The sequence below is a fragment of the Parasteatoda tepidariorum genome, chromosome 1, assembly GCF_043381705.1.
Source record: "Parasteatoda tepidariorum isolate YZ-2023 chromosome 1, CAS_Ptep_4.0, whole genome shotgun sequence".
Lineage (NCBI taxonomy): Eukaryota > Metazoa > Arthropoda > Arachnida > Araneae > Theridiidae > Parasteatoda > Parasteatoda tepidariorum.
Window position 1 is genome coordinate 93,031,032 of NC_092204.1, and position 15,057 is coordinate 93,046,088.

Genomic DNA, 15,057 nt, shown 5'->3' on the forward strand with positions numbered 1-15,057 from the left:
GCTCCCAACGTAAGTACAGATGGTACAGAGAAAGAAATAACATCCATGCCTTGCCCGGGATTCGATTCCAGAACCTTTCTGATGCAAGGGCAATTCCCTAACCCCTACACAGGCCGGTCGGCTATAAATAGTAATATAAAATTGCTTAAAATTCAGAGTGTTGACTCTATGCTAGCAACTACAATAAATTCTGACAACACTGAAGCATTTAACTGAAAACTCAACTGTGCATTTTAAAACCATAAAAAAAGAGTGTTGCATAGTAAGCATTCTCACCCACAACAAACCTATACTCTACTGCAACATCACACATACATTCTTTGGTTTTAATATGGCGGTCATTGACTATTAATCAGAAAGACCAGAAGGTGAATAAACTTTTCAATGAGGTGAAAACATAAGACGTTGGTAAAAGATGGGTATACAAAACTATCACAGCTTCAAAAATGCAATCTCTGATTTGATGCAGAAAAAAACGAATAAAGGTTCAATTTTAAAGATATTTACAGAGAAAAAAATATTTTAATCATGCTTGCAAAATACATATTTTAAATAAAATACTAACGGAAATCTGTTAGAACTAATTTAAAGTTGAAAAAAATTTTAAAAAAAGCTGAAAAAATCTTGAGAAACTGAATTCTTATTTTCAAAGTTGTTTTTTTACAAAGCTTTTTACAAAGTTTTTTACAAAGCATTTTTTTAATGAAACTAAATATGCTTCTGTATTAAGCAAAAAATGCATTTTTCCTTAAAGCAATTCTATATTTAGATATAATTTTATCCGTAGTTGAACAGCCGATCCAATTTTGGGTTTACGACTACTAATGTTCAACTCCGTAGCCTAGTAATTTTGAACCAATATTGAAGACAAGGAAACTCCTGGATCAGTACCCCCAGAGGTATTGATTTGTTATGGGAACATGGAGGCCTTTGTGCCTCGACAGATTTAACGTGCGTCAGTCACCATTTACTACACGGGGAGTCTTCGGCCGGCTGGGATCGAACCCACGAACTCTTAGACATGGGCCCAGTGCCCTACCATCCGGGCTATTCCCTCCCCTTATTTAGATATAAGTGATATGAATGTACAAAGCGCAAAAGGAAACAGACAAAAAAAATTATGCAAAACTTTTATGCCTTTGAATTCAAAATTTCAAAACTTTTTCGATTATTATTTAAGAAAAATAAATATTTACTAAGATTTAGTTTTTGAAAGGAATTATCCATGAATAAACGAATTTTAAAATTGCATGCGGGAATTTTTCAGTTTTTTTAAAAATAGCGAGACATGGCGAAATACACAAAAAATAAAATTTGTGCATTTTGTTATTACACTAATTAAAACAACAGGATTCTTCAGTTCTGTCAGTCCTTCGCAAATGGAATTAAAAAATTTCATCTTGCCATTCATTTATTCACGGCTCATCTGAAATGTTATTTATGACTCATGACAAATTCTGTCATTTCTACTGTTAGTCATTAATCATACTTTATATTGCCAAATACAAAAAGCATCATAGAGGACAAAAATTGCAATAAACTTTAGTTCATATGCTTAGTTGAACTAGAAATAGATTACTCAAATTATGTTTAAGAATATTTTTCTCATGTTCAGGCAAATTAGTCCACTTTTAAGTCAACGAAAATGCACTAAAATGCCAATGCAAATTTGGTGAAATTAAATGTTCTCAACAAGTTCGTGCATTAATTCAGTATTTACGTCTGCCCTGGTGTCGTTTAACACACTTTACTAGTAAAATAATTAGATACAAAGAGTTAGCTCCGTTTTCGATGTAGTACTTAAATTTTATTTAAGTGCTGCTATCATTTTCGTATCCTTGCCAACATTAAAGTCTGAAACCTACTCTGGGATAATATTTTAAGATTAATCATAACCTTTTGCATGATATTAATGGAAAACTATTCTGCGAGTCCATTCAGAGCCAAATTAAGAATAAAGCTTTCAGAGTACTGCAGTTGAAAAGCAGTAATTGCTTTATGCAGCCACGAAGCGGTGCTTTTCGGAAGTGGAATTCAAGACTCTCGTTGGCAACTGGTTCAGCCAAAAAGTAGAACCTCCTTACAATTTACTTTTAACCAAACGTTTATTTGACAATATTAAGGTTTCTAATCATATTCTAGAATACTGATAATAATTAATTGCAAATAATTTCTATCATTCTGAAACTGAATAATAGCTCAATTTACTCTTTTTTTTTCCTTCATTTTTTATAGTCATCTCTTTCTCTTACAGCCAATAATATCTTCAAAAACAAGACAAGGATTTTAGAGATTAATGTTAAAGCATTAAGCTATAAATGTGCTTTTTAATTCCATAACTGTCATTTGATGATTTCAAACTTACTATTATGTGTAAGCTAAAATCTTTCCGCATCTTGCCACCAAAACTGTCACATTTAAACAGAAAATGTGAGTAAGATTACCTTTTTCTTTACCTAATTAATTTTTTTCCAATGATTTAACAATTAATATTTGTGGTAGTTTCTAATGTAGTAAATAAAATTTTAATGTTAGACATTAGACAAAGTTTATACTGAAGGACCGCTGATTAGAGCATTTCCCTGGATGTATTAACACTTTCATTGTTTTATTTAAAAACTAAAAAGAAAATTTTTAAATTAAGCTTGAAACTTGAGACAATGTAATAAACTACAATTCAAATAATTCTAGAGAGAAATATACCATGATTATGTTGTGATTTTGTGTAAATTCCTGAAACTTTTGTATCTGTAAAAATATTAACAATTAATAAAAATATCACCTGTGTTGGCTTATGACTCACCCCATGACTCAATTATTACTCTACGGTAACATTTCCCTTTGTCTATCGAAAAATATAGGAAATTTATTTAGCGTAATTAAAAAAATGACATGATTTAAAAGACTTCGATAAATTACGCATAATAATTGCAATTTTCGAAACTTACTGCCATTCCAAGTTAATACTTTGAATCTAGTGAATGTCATGCCTATTTGTATCATTTGTTAACCAGTGTAAAGTTTTAATACTCCAGAGCATCGAGAAGTGCGAAATATTTTAAAAACATTTTAGCTAGAAAACTCTATTAAATGCATTCAGCTATTCAAAAAGTGAACATTTAAGGTTCAACTTTGTGACATTATAAACTTATATGGTTGAAGTTTTTATAAACACCAAATATTTTACATTGCCATTTAAAAAAAGAATTTGTACATTTAAAACATTAAATTAAAATTAAGTAAAAATTCTCATTAAAAACACATTTAAAGCTTAATCATTTATTTAACTCCAATTTCATGCTTGAAAGTATATTAAATACATTATAATAAGTATTATAGATTTTCGTAAACAGTAACATGCACAATACAGGTGTGCTATACAAAAGGGGCAACCTTCTCCCGAAGAGTATATGGGATTGCAAAAATCACAAAGAAAGTGGTAATAAAAATAAATTTCTAAGCAGCAAAACAATGCTATCCGTTAATGACCTATGTTTATTTCAAAATGAATAATGCTAAAAAATTTAAAGTGAAAGCCAAAGGCTGATTACATTAATTCCTAAACCACTTTCTCCTCCAGATTGTCGACACACTATTATAAAAGATTCAAGCTCTAAATTTTAACACAAATTTTAAATCGCGTTTCGTAATTTTATGTGAATTCCAAAATAAGTTTTTCTTCCTAAGTCCTAAAACGTTAAGAGCAGAAATTTAAAAATTCAATTTTCTAAACTAAAGTTAATTAAGATTAAAATTAAGACTCGTAGATCTTTGAATAATTTTGAATAAAATTGCCTAATAATTTGATCTTGTTTAATATTTCTTTCAGTTGAAAAATCTCTTTCCACAATTTTATTTTCACATACAGATCACAATTTACAATTGGCAAAAAGTTTATCCTAAACAAAAAAGTGTTGTTAATCTGAAATATATTCAAACCATTTTAACGGGAATCTGTGGGGAATATTAAAAAAAATGTTTTCTAAGAATACTCAGTTTTAAGAATACCTAATACCTTTTCTAAGAAGCTACCTATGTTCTCGTCGAAATTGTTTGGGAATATTTGATAGCTCCCTATGCTAATTGTGAAACTATTTGAAGCTGCAATAGTAAAGCGGAAAAGTGACTTAATTTTTAACATTTAAAAAAATAACTCCAACTCTTTAAGCTCAAATATATTCATTGCATACTAAAGAAATACTGATTAAGATATTACACACGTTTAGTTTTTAACAGAAGTAATCAATTTTATTCTTCAATAAAAACTTAATAGGATCATGAAATTTGCCATGTTTGAAAGATGACATGGCGTATATTAAAAATTCCAGAGACATTTACAGCCAATTACAGGCAGAGCATTGCATTTGAAATGAACACTGATAATAAGATTAACATTTATTTCTTGCTAATATACATTATGTTTCTACAACAATAACACATTTAACACTAGCAAAGCTTCCAACTTTTACACTTTGAACTCTATTTTTTCAATTATTATAATAGTTGCTCATTAAATTTCTTCAATTTTAAATCATTTAGTTTAAAACATAAAAAAATTATGTAAAAGACTTTCCACCTTAAGAACTTTTTCAATGGCTGTAAAGGTTTATAAATAATGCTTTGTTAAGAACTTACCTTACCTTTAGCAGAAACCGTAAAAGTTGGAAGCTGTAAGTTAGTAAGAAACTATTTGAATAAAATTCCAGATATGAAGACATTTTGGAATTTTGCATCTATTATTTTTAGTCCATGCCATCATACTTCTCTCATAACGCTTATTCTATCTGATGAAAAATATGAAATTTTACAAGTTTAGAGAAATAGTTACGGAATTTTTGGATAAGGAGATTTTAATTCGAACGCTAGTTTGTCTTATTTTATGCAAACATTTATTTTATAGCTCTCTGAAAATTTCGGGTTATTCAATTTAACAAAAGTTAGTAATTGTTTTTGTAACAACACATTCACCTGAAAATGTGCAAGATTTGCCATCGTAATATCTATATATATATATTTCTCTTACACGGCACCAAAAAAAAGCCTCATTACAACTCCCCGAATGGCAACGTTAGAAAATGGACCAATGATTGCTGCTAAAAATGTCTCATGGCAAATGTCACATGAGGTGGCTCAACATATAGCGCTTTTGAAAACGGAAACAATAACCAGAGTGAGCATTATCAGGTTGTTCAATTCAGATTCATGCCCTAAAAACATGATAATATTTAATTTAAACTCAATTAGGAATTAATTAGGCTGGCCTTCTCCATGACTATAAATAAGTCACAAGGTCAGACTTTTGAGAAAATCAGTTTAGTATTGACTAAACAAGTTTTTAGTCATGGACAACTTTATGTTGGCCTGTCAAGAGTTAAGTCATTTGACAGCCTTTCAGTAATTGCTCCAAGATGCCAAATCTATAATTGTGTTTTCAAAGAAATTCTAAATGCTTAGTGTTAATTTCTTAGAGCTTTGCAGAAAAAAATGTTTTTTGGAAAAAATTTAATTGAAACTTCTATTGGCAGTAGGCAAGGGGAACTGCCAAAATCAAAACTCCCCGATTAGAAATGCAGCATGGCGACCTCCACGTGGTATTTCTCGGGTAATGCTAACAGCCATGCATTTTAATTTATTGTATGTAAAACATCCTTATTTTGTTCTAAAATGGTATGTACTTTATCACAAATGTTAATTAATATAGAAATTTATTTGAATAATGCTGATCACCAAAAAATATTTCATTTGGCGATAAAACAAATTTTTGTGTTCTTGAAAATGAAAGACTTTTTGAGGGTTATTATCTCACAAGGAAAAGTTAGGGTTTTAAGTTTATATTTTTAAATAATAAATTTTTTTTTCTAACACTTTCAGAATTTCTAGCATTAACTAATTTATTATACACATTTAGTTGAATTTAGGTGAGTAACTGCAATATTTGATAATTTATTTTGCTGATATGTTTCTCATTTAGCTAATGTTTTGATTTTTTCACCATGTACAATCTAAATAGCTAATATGCTTTTTTAAAAGCCAATAAGAACATTGATAGAATTCTTCTACATAAGTACAATACTATGTTTTTGATGATAAAATACTATGTCTTTGATGATAATATACTATGTCTTTGTGCTAGAACATTGTGTTCATTGGCAAGCGAGCGCAGCGAGCCATGGTTCACGGCGTGAACCACATAGGATTGCGTAGCAATTCTCGGGGGTTAGCGAGCGTTAGCGAGCAGAGGGCGGGGCCTCCTAGTTAAATTATAGTAAAATATCTTTTCCGTTATAATACAAGACAACATTTGCGACTCGTGTTCATCTCCGTTGAAATTATGTGATGGAAATATTTTTTTTTATATTTAAATCTTAAGAAAAATCAAAAATATTCTTGTTCACGAGCTTCATTATTTTAAACTATGCTAGAATTACCTGAACAAGTTCAATATATGAATACTAGAATTCTCATGTATGACTTTTAAACAAAGAAATGTAAAGGGAGGATTTGACTATGCTAGGAAGTATCTATGATACTGCAAATAGGTGTTTATTAGTGAGAGAAAGTATTTTGCATTTCATAATTTGAAATTTAAATTTCGTATGAATTAACTGTTCTAGAATTACAATTTTTTGACTTTCTTTCTTAAATATTTAAAAATGTCTCCCTAGTGCGGAGTTAAGACTGATGTGAATACAACTCAATATGGATACAAGTTCAGATAAGACTATTAAAATTCTTGTCAATTAGGTTACAATTATATAAAAACTTATTTAGAATACAAAAAAGAAAGGAATAATCCCGAATCTGTAAATACGAATGAACATTAAAGTGAATTCACGGGGTAAATTTATTCCAATGGAAGTTTTAGTGTTATCACTGGAGGTCTGCGTTTTGTAAAACTTATGCCGGTAGAGTATTACGATTTAAAACCGGATCGAAAGTTTGTCACTGAATTATATCTCAACACATAGTTCTTTAAAAATTCAAGCAATAAAGCTCTACAGGAGTGAGTTTTTTTAATCGGAAAATTAAGCTCATCCTTACAATTAGCATTGTAATGTTTTATACGAGAAAATTTGTCCACAACATAAGCGCAAGGATGAAATGGAAAGGTTTCGAAACAGCTGGGCGAATGTGGAACACGAGGCAGCAATGTGGCCGGGCTACCACATCGCACATCACATTAGCCTGAACGTTATGGAACTTCTTGTTTCATACCTACACACTTCTCAGTTGTAAGGAGATTTATAGTGTCGTAGCGAGTCAAATCGCGAGTAATGAATAGATTCGGGAAACTTCCGACTTTAGGAAAGTGTCTAATTGTTCCCCATCCATGTAAACCATTGAATGCTACTTTGTTTTCTCTTTACTTGCATTGACTGCAAAACTTCTCTTCTTTCACAATTGATCACCTATGGACTAATATTGTAAGTGCTAAGGTTCTGCAGTTTTCTGAAGTAGCATGAACTGCTAGAAACTGACTCAAAATTAAAACTGAAAAGTAACAAGAATATACGAATGCTTGCTGACAGGGATCCCTTTATTTCTAATGCCCATTTCATAGAGGCCAATGAAGTTTATGTTACAGAGGCTTTGAGGTGTAGATTACACGCACATTTACCAGCAATGTACACCTGCCCTTTAAACCCTAATCTTTATATCGAGATTACTAAAGGGTTCATATAAACTATTTTGTTCAGGATATAAATTACAGACTATTTTAATATTGCCGTACTGGACAATTACAGCATCACTCGATTTTTTTTTAATTTTCAATCTTAACTTATTGGAAATCCTCTCCTGAAAACGAATATCTAATTGGTTTTTTTTCTCAAACGTTTATTTATTTAACTATTAAACATTTAAATTGCCCAAAAAGGTTAGGCAAGCGATGCAATCAAAAACAATCCCTAATTGTTATGACGTCACGAGTGCTGAATGGAAACTTGCCCACTTCATCCGCTAAGGCTATTTCAATGCTCTTTTAGTTTTGATATCACTTATATCGTATGAACATCTTTTGTATGTTATTGGTAAAAGTTTTGTGAATTAAATTTGTGGCTTTGAGGGTGTGTGCAAAATGAAAGATTTTCAAACTGTTCCTTTATCACTAAAATAGCTGGAAAAAATTATTATTGAGCTTTTCATAGCGAATCAAAATTTCTTTTCGAGTGAAATAAGTAGTGTTAAATCTCATGGAAATTTTTTATTCCACATATATTTGAGTTGAAATAAGCACAATTACTGCCTAATTAATAAAAATTAGTAGCAGATTGGATAGAAATAATATACATTTAGGTATAGTGTGGGTGATTTTATTATTCGGTTTTGAATTGAAACAAATCTGGTCCATTTAAAAATATCATCGTTATAACCTATGTGCCAATGTTGAAATATACAGGGGGGAGGGGGTAGTGAAATCTAGATTTGCCCTTTTTTTTACTACAGTAGAAGGCAGGGCTTGAAAAACAGCCCGTCCGCCCGTCCTCGACAGTCAAAAATTCTCCGCGGACAACGAATTTCTCGAATCCGACGTCCGCGCGGACGGCCATTTTCCCGTTAATGTTCGTGTTACATTTTCAATTTTTGTTTTCTTACAAGAGTCTTGTAAGTTACAAGGCAGCAAAATGACCCACAATACAGCAACATACTGCGCATATATTGATGTTTTCTCTGTCTGGGAGTTTTTTTGTCAGCAATAAACTTACAAAAAAACACAATACGTACTGGTCCTAAACAAGAAGCTTTAAAAGCAATTATGAACATCTACCTAAATGGAAAACCCCTTTCAGATTTCTGTTCAGAAACCTCTGTAAATCATTGGCTTGATTGTGGAACTGGCAAACGTCATATTTGATTCATTCAAAAAACGCAGTACCCTCGGATAACTTGATATTCCAGATAACTTGACCCTTGTCATTTAAATTATTTCATAAAAGAAATAGTAGGTTACTATTAGTAACCTAGTATTTCTTTTATTACTGTATAATGTAATCCTAGTAACGACTAATTCATTGTGCAATTTATATAAATGTTTGTAATAAATAGGAGAAAATTATATTTTTATTTATTTAAAAGCGACGGGTTAGTTTCAACGGAGGACGGGTGAATTGTTGGACAAGCCGTCCTCCGGGACGGGTAAAATTTCTGAGTTTTTTCGAGCCCTGGTAGAAGGTCTTATTTTTATATTTCTTAAAGAAATATTTACTAATGCAGTTTATTTCTTCTTTGTTTTACTCTGTTTTAAATATTTAAATACATATTAATGCTCATATCTATTTTCAATATTATTCATTGAGTAAATAGTAATTTCGCTATAGTTAAAAATAATTTTTATTTTTAAATTTATGAATTTTAATTCCTCTTTCTGCAATATAGCATTTAAAAAGTATGGTTATTTTAATTTGTGTTCCTTATTTCTGTAAATTATTTGTTAGTGTTTGTAAAGAATTCTAAAATAATAACACTAATGAATTATACATTTTTAATGAAAAAAGAAATATTTAATTAAAATAAGTGAAAAAATCTCAAGTAAATCATTCGGTTACGCCGAAAATGAACCTAAACTTTCACGAATCAAGTTCATTGAAATATATCTGTCCATCATCATCGCTAAAATCTATGTGCTTATACTAAAAATTTCACTTAATGTTATTTAATTTAGTCACATAATTTCAGCGAGTATCAAGCTAGACGTTTTTTTTTTTCACTAAAGCTAAAGAATTAAAAAAAATGAATATGCAAAATGAAAAAAAATTGCAATGCACTTTTTTTTATTATTTATTAAATAATTAAATATATAGTAACTTTGATATCATTCTCAACTTTTTATGCTTTAAGTAAATAGGAATTTTGCTATATCGAAAAATTATTTTTATATATATTTCTAAAATTTAGTACCTGTTTCTGTTGTGTAGAACTAAATAAGGGCATAGTTTTGATTTCAAGACTCTTGTAACATAGATAACGTTAATTGAAATAATCTGAATAAAATCAACTGGAATATATTCAGTATTTTTTTTCCTTCAATTTTTTTGAAAGAATGAATTAAAAGTTATGCTGGGATCACAATTTTTCCAAAAGGCTAGTGCAATGCTGAAGATAATTCCTGCATTACATTCAAGTTAGAATAAATGATTGCAAAAAAATAATAACTTAAACTTCTCTACATTTAAAATCTAAAACTATTCTTCATAAAAAAAATTGATTCAGCATTTTTTTTCACATATCAAAATAAATCCTCAAAATGAATTTGAAATATAGTTTGAAATTAAGATTAACATGGTTAAAAAAATTAAAACAAACTTATTTTGTATTTATAACGCATCCTTTTAATAAGTAATATCAGGCATCCATAACTCATCCTAACACCTTTTTCACTGAACACCTTTTTCACTGCAATTCAAAACTAGAAAATTTCGTCAGCTATTGACAATGCTTCAGTGGATACCATTCATATTTCATGTATTATAAAAGTACGTTATATTAAGCCCACATTGTCATTAAGCTACATTAGGGCACAATTTATTGCATAGTTCTCACATAGTTATATACCGTCCAAAATAGTTAGAATTAATTATGAAAATTCAAACGAAAGCAAGAATGTAATGGCATTCACAGCAGAGCAATTGTTAACGAAAGGCAGATGGGCATGGGTGACGTCAATTCGTGACTCCCAGTTTCAAACAAAATCGAAAGTAAGCGTTTATTGCTTAAAAATAATTAAATGCCACTCTTGGAAAAGTAATAAATGTTTTCTGGGAATTTTGAGGGATTCTAAATGCATTTTGTTTGTGTCTGGTTGTTTATGTTACGTCTGATATCAAAGTGGTAAAGGTCCAGATTGCTAAGCCAATGGTAGCCCTGGGCAAGGATGTCCCCTTTTGTGAAGTGTGTGAATATGGCTCACAATTTGAACGGGAATCTGGAGAATTGGGTAATTTTGCTTGCCTCCGTTACTCAGGTTAGTTATATATTACATAGACTGCTAAGTATTATTTTTCTAGAGGCGGGTGAATGCGAAGATTTTTACTCCCCTTTAGTTCTTTTGCCCCATTTTTTCAACAGTAAGTGATCGTTATTTCAGTCCTAAACATATCAGTGAGCCGTGGTGACTCAGGGACAGAGAGCTCGCCTCCCAATGAGAGAGACGGATTTGAGTCCAGCGATGGCTGGTTGATACAAATACTGCACCCGGATCACACCGATCACAGTGCTGACAAAAAGTAGTAGACGGATCACAGGTTAGAATCTGTCCTTGCCGTTGCTCTAACCGTGGGAAGTTTTCGCATAACGCATATACAACGCAAATGCGGGTTAGTTTATCAAAAAGTCCTCCGAAAAAGGCAAATTACTGCTGATCAACGACAGTGACAAAAAAAACTTGCCACTAATTCAAAACTGAAATAATTCAAGCTTTTGAATGAAAACTTTCATTAATGCGGTGAATGCATAGTCAAATCGTTTCGCCCTTGTACATAGTCAAGTAACTAACTTGTCGATGATTAAATCATTGAATCTTACATTTCTAATATTGAATTCACACAATAAGTATGAAAATTTGATATTTGTGCATAATTATACAACTTATTTAGTGATAGTAATAAAAAGCAAAATGTGCTTAGAAATTAATTGCCAATACCATTATGGTAAAACACTAATTTCATAAGAAAGAATATATTATTGCGCATCACACTGATTTCACTGTTTTGAATTAAATTTAGTTTATTTGGAGTTTTAATGTTTACGACTTAAATGTCCTGTACATAATCTATACATTAGTCTTTGTTTACACCGTTAACGCAAGACTTCTCAAAGTTGGCAACTTTTCAATTACGTAATGCAATAGATAGCAAACGTCGAATATGTAACTACATGATATACTAAGAAACTAATTAGAAACCCCTACAAACCATGAAAAGCTTCTTAAATATTTACATTTGGAATGAATTTTAGCGTTGACTTTTTATCTCGCGATATTTTTGAAGTCAAATGTGCAGGATGAAAATTTTTGTTTGCAGAGAGAGATTTAGATTTTGTGAAGTATTCGATTTTAGTAGCGAAGCATTAGATTTATGTAAATATCGGAAGTTATTGTCGTAAAGATTTAAATTCACGAAAATCCCTTTCGCTGCAGTTAGTTTCAAAAATTTAAAGAATGTTACGACTTGCATACTTTGTTTTTAAATAACCGTTTGAAATATATATTCAGAGCATGCGGCATCTTACAGGCTTTATTTAATTTTAATTTTTGTCAGAGTTCAGGCTCAATCTTGCATGATTCAATGTAATTCAGTCTAATGTTTCTACGTTTTTATAACTGAGATGCATATTTAATATCACCGGTTTGAAGAATCTAATATAGTTTAGCTTTAAGTATCTTTATTTTTAAGTCTCAAATTGCATCCAAGTTAGCTTCAACTATTTAGAAAGAACAGAATTTAGTATTATTTTACAATCCAACTTTCTAATCATACCTAACATTTTAAATGGATATGGGACTTCAGTTGGATAAGATAGTGTTATGATATACTTCATTTTGATTTAGCGAGGTAAATTAGAAATCTTTATAAAAGAAATGTCAAAACTAAAATCGCTACCTGTAATTAGTATTCTTTACTCTTGCTTCCATCCTGAAGCAGTTTTTCAATTCATTTGCAGTTTTGAGAGACGTTCTCTAGATGAGTCGAAACAGCATCCAAGGGTAATGAAATATTTTCTTTCAGAGTTCTAAAAAAGAGTTTTCTTTTAGTCCCTAAATAAAATTGAAAAAGTGCTAAGTTATAGTACTAAACACCTATAACTAAACTAATCAGTTTCGCGTAGAGGAGCTCGTAAAATAAGACTTTCCATCGAAGGCATTTCAGCCATATGAAATAAAGCTTTAGTAAAGATGCAATTTTATAACCCGAGAATAAATATTAAGTAAAGAATTCAAAATTTTAAAGCAATTAAAAATAATACTTTCAATGGAATAATGAGCTTAGCAGCAGTCTATCCAAAAGGGATTAAAACAAATGACACAATTAAAAAATGAAAAAACTTGTATAAATATGACAACCAAAGCTGACGTCTTCAGGGGGTACCAGCTCTGGAAGTCCTGAAAGCAAAACCTTTTCTATCGAGAGAGCGAGACAAAAGTCTGTGATTGCCCTCTCTGTTCCTCAAAGGTTTAGCCAAAGTATAGGAAAAGAATAGAATACATACAATATAAAATACTGAAGAATACAATGTAGTATACAGAAGCAAATACAGAAGAATAAAAACGAGACAAATACATAAGAATGGTACGAAGGAAAGCTTATTTGAAGTAAAAATCCAATAATAAAATAGTTATGAAGTCTATTATGTCTTCATGTCAGGTTAAAGGTGTTCTAAGTTATGTCAGGTCTGTGGCCATCTTTCGCCTCGCTACTGGCCACAACTGCCTTTCCAAACATCTATTCCGTATAAATATATTACCAAACCCTATTTGCACACTGTGTAATATCCAAGAAGAAATGGACATAAACCATATTAGGCACTGTCCCGCACTGAACTCGGGATACTTGTGGGAGAAGTATTGGAGAGCCCGTCACAAAATGAACGATCTACAGACTCACTGTAGTTTTGTTTTTGTTGTATTGTTCATCTTTCCTTCTGTTTCTCATGTTACTGTATGTTTCATAACTACAGTTGTCTTTTGATCTGCCTTTGTAAATACAAAATTAAAAATAGTTATGAACGTTGAGAGGGAGCCATCTTCGTTAATTAGAGAAGCAAACTCTATGAATAAGAGAGTCCCGGTCGTAACGGGTTATTTTTAAATACTAGTGGATACGTTAGGTCCTTGGTTCATACACTCTAAAAACTGTACCTCTGATTTCAGAGGCACATTTGGATCATTTGTGCCTCTGAATTTTAAGGGCACAACGTACCTTTAAAAATGAAAGGCACAATGTACCTCTGATTTTAAAGGCACATTTGGATCGTTTGTACCTCTGAATTTTAAGGGCACAACGTACCTTTAAAAATGAAAGGCACAATGTATCTCTGATTTCAGAGGCAAAATCAGATATACCTCTTAAATTGAAACGTACACTGTACCTTAGATTTTGCTTTTGTGTACCGCTCATTGAAACAAGCATTTAGTGGTTTCAAAACCTGTTATTTACCAGATTTGAACACATTTTTTTTTTTTTACCTATTTGTAATTTTCTAGCACTTCATATAAAAAGGGACTTTCTATTTGGTTTACACTATTACCAAGATATTAATTATAATAATTCTTAATGAAAAATATTTCTCCATTCTTTGAATATTGGCCACTTGAAAATGATCATTTCAAGGGATTCCATCTAATAGACATAGATCTAATTTTCATAGACAATTATAAAATATGTAAACTTATACCATTTCTTTAATTATGTAGCTTTTAATGATACTTCAACAACTAAAATGGTGCTTTTCTGATCATATATAGGTACAAAAAGATAATATTTATCTCTGTTAACCCAAGTCAATAATAATTCATGGATTTTTTTTTCAAAAAGCATCCTCAAAATGGAAATTTCTTATAAATTTAGATATTTTTTAAATATTTAGAGATTTAATAAAATAGTTTTATAAGCATCAAAATTAAACACTAAATATCATGAAATCTAATATCTTTTATTTTCACACATAAAGAGCAATTTTACATAATTTAGTAACAGTTGCAATATGATGTATACAGTTGCACAAATATGGAAAAACATAGAACTTACATAGAATATTTTAAAATGATAGATGTAGATTTTGACAACTTGGATATTTTATAGCATAAAATATGTTTAATCAAATGACTTAACAAGTGTAAAATGAAAGATTTAAATCCATTGATATGAATTTTTTTAAAATCCAGATTTTGGCGAAGAATATTAACCCGTTAGGTGCCATCATTCCCATTTTGGGAACATTAGCTTTCAATTTTTTTAGAACTAACTGTACTTAATATTATTTAATCGATGATTTTATTTGAGCTCAGAATATATGAAAAGCCTTCTGCAATTTTTTTGGAAAGCTTGTTTCAGAATTTTTTTT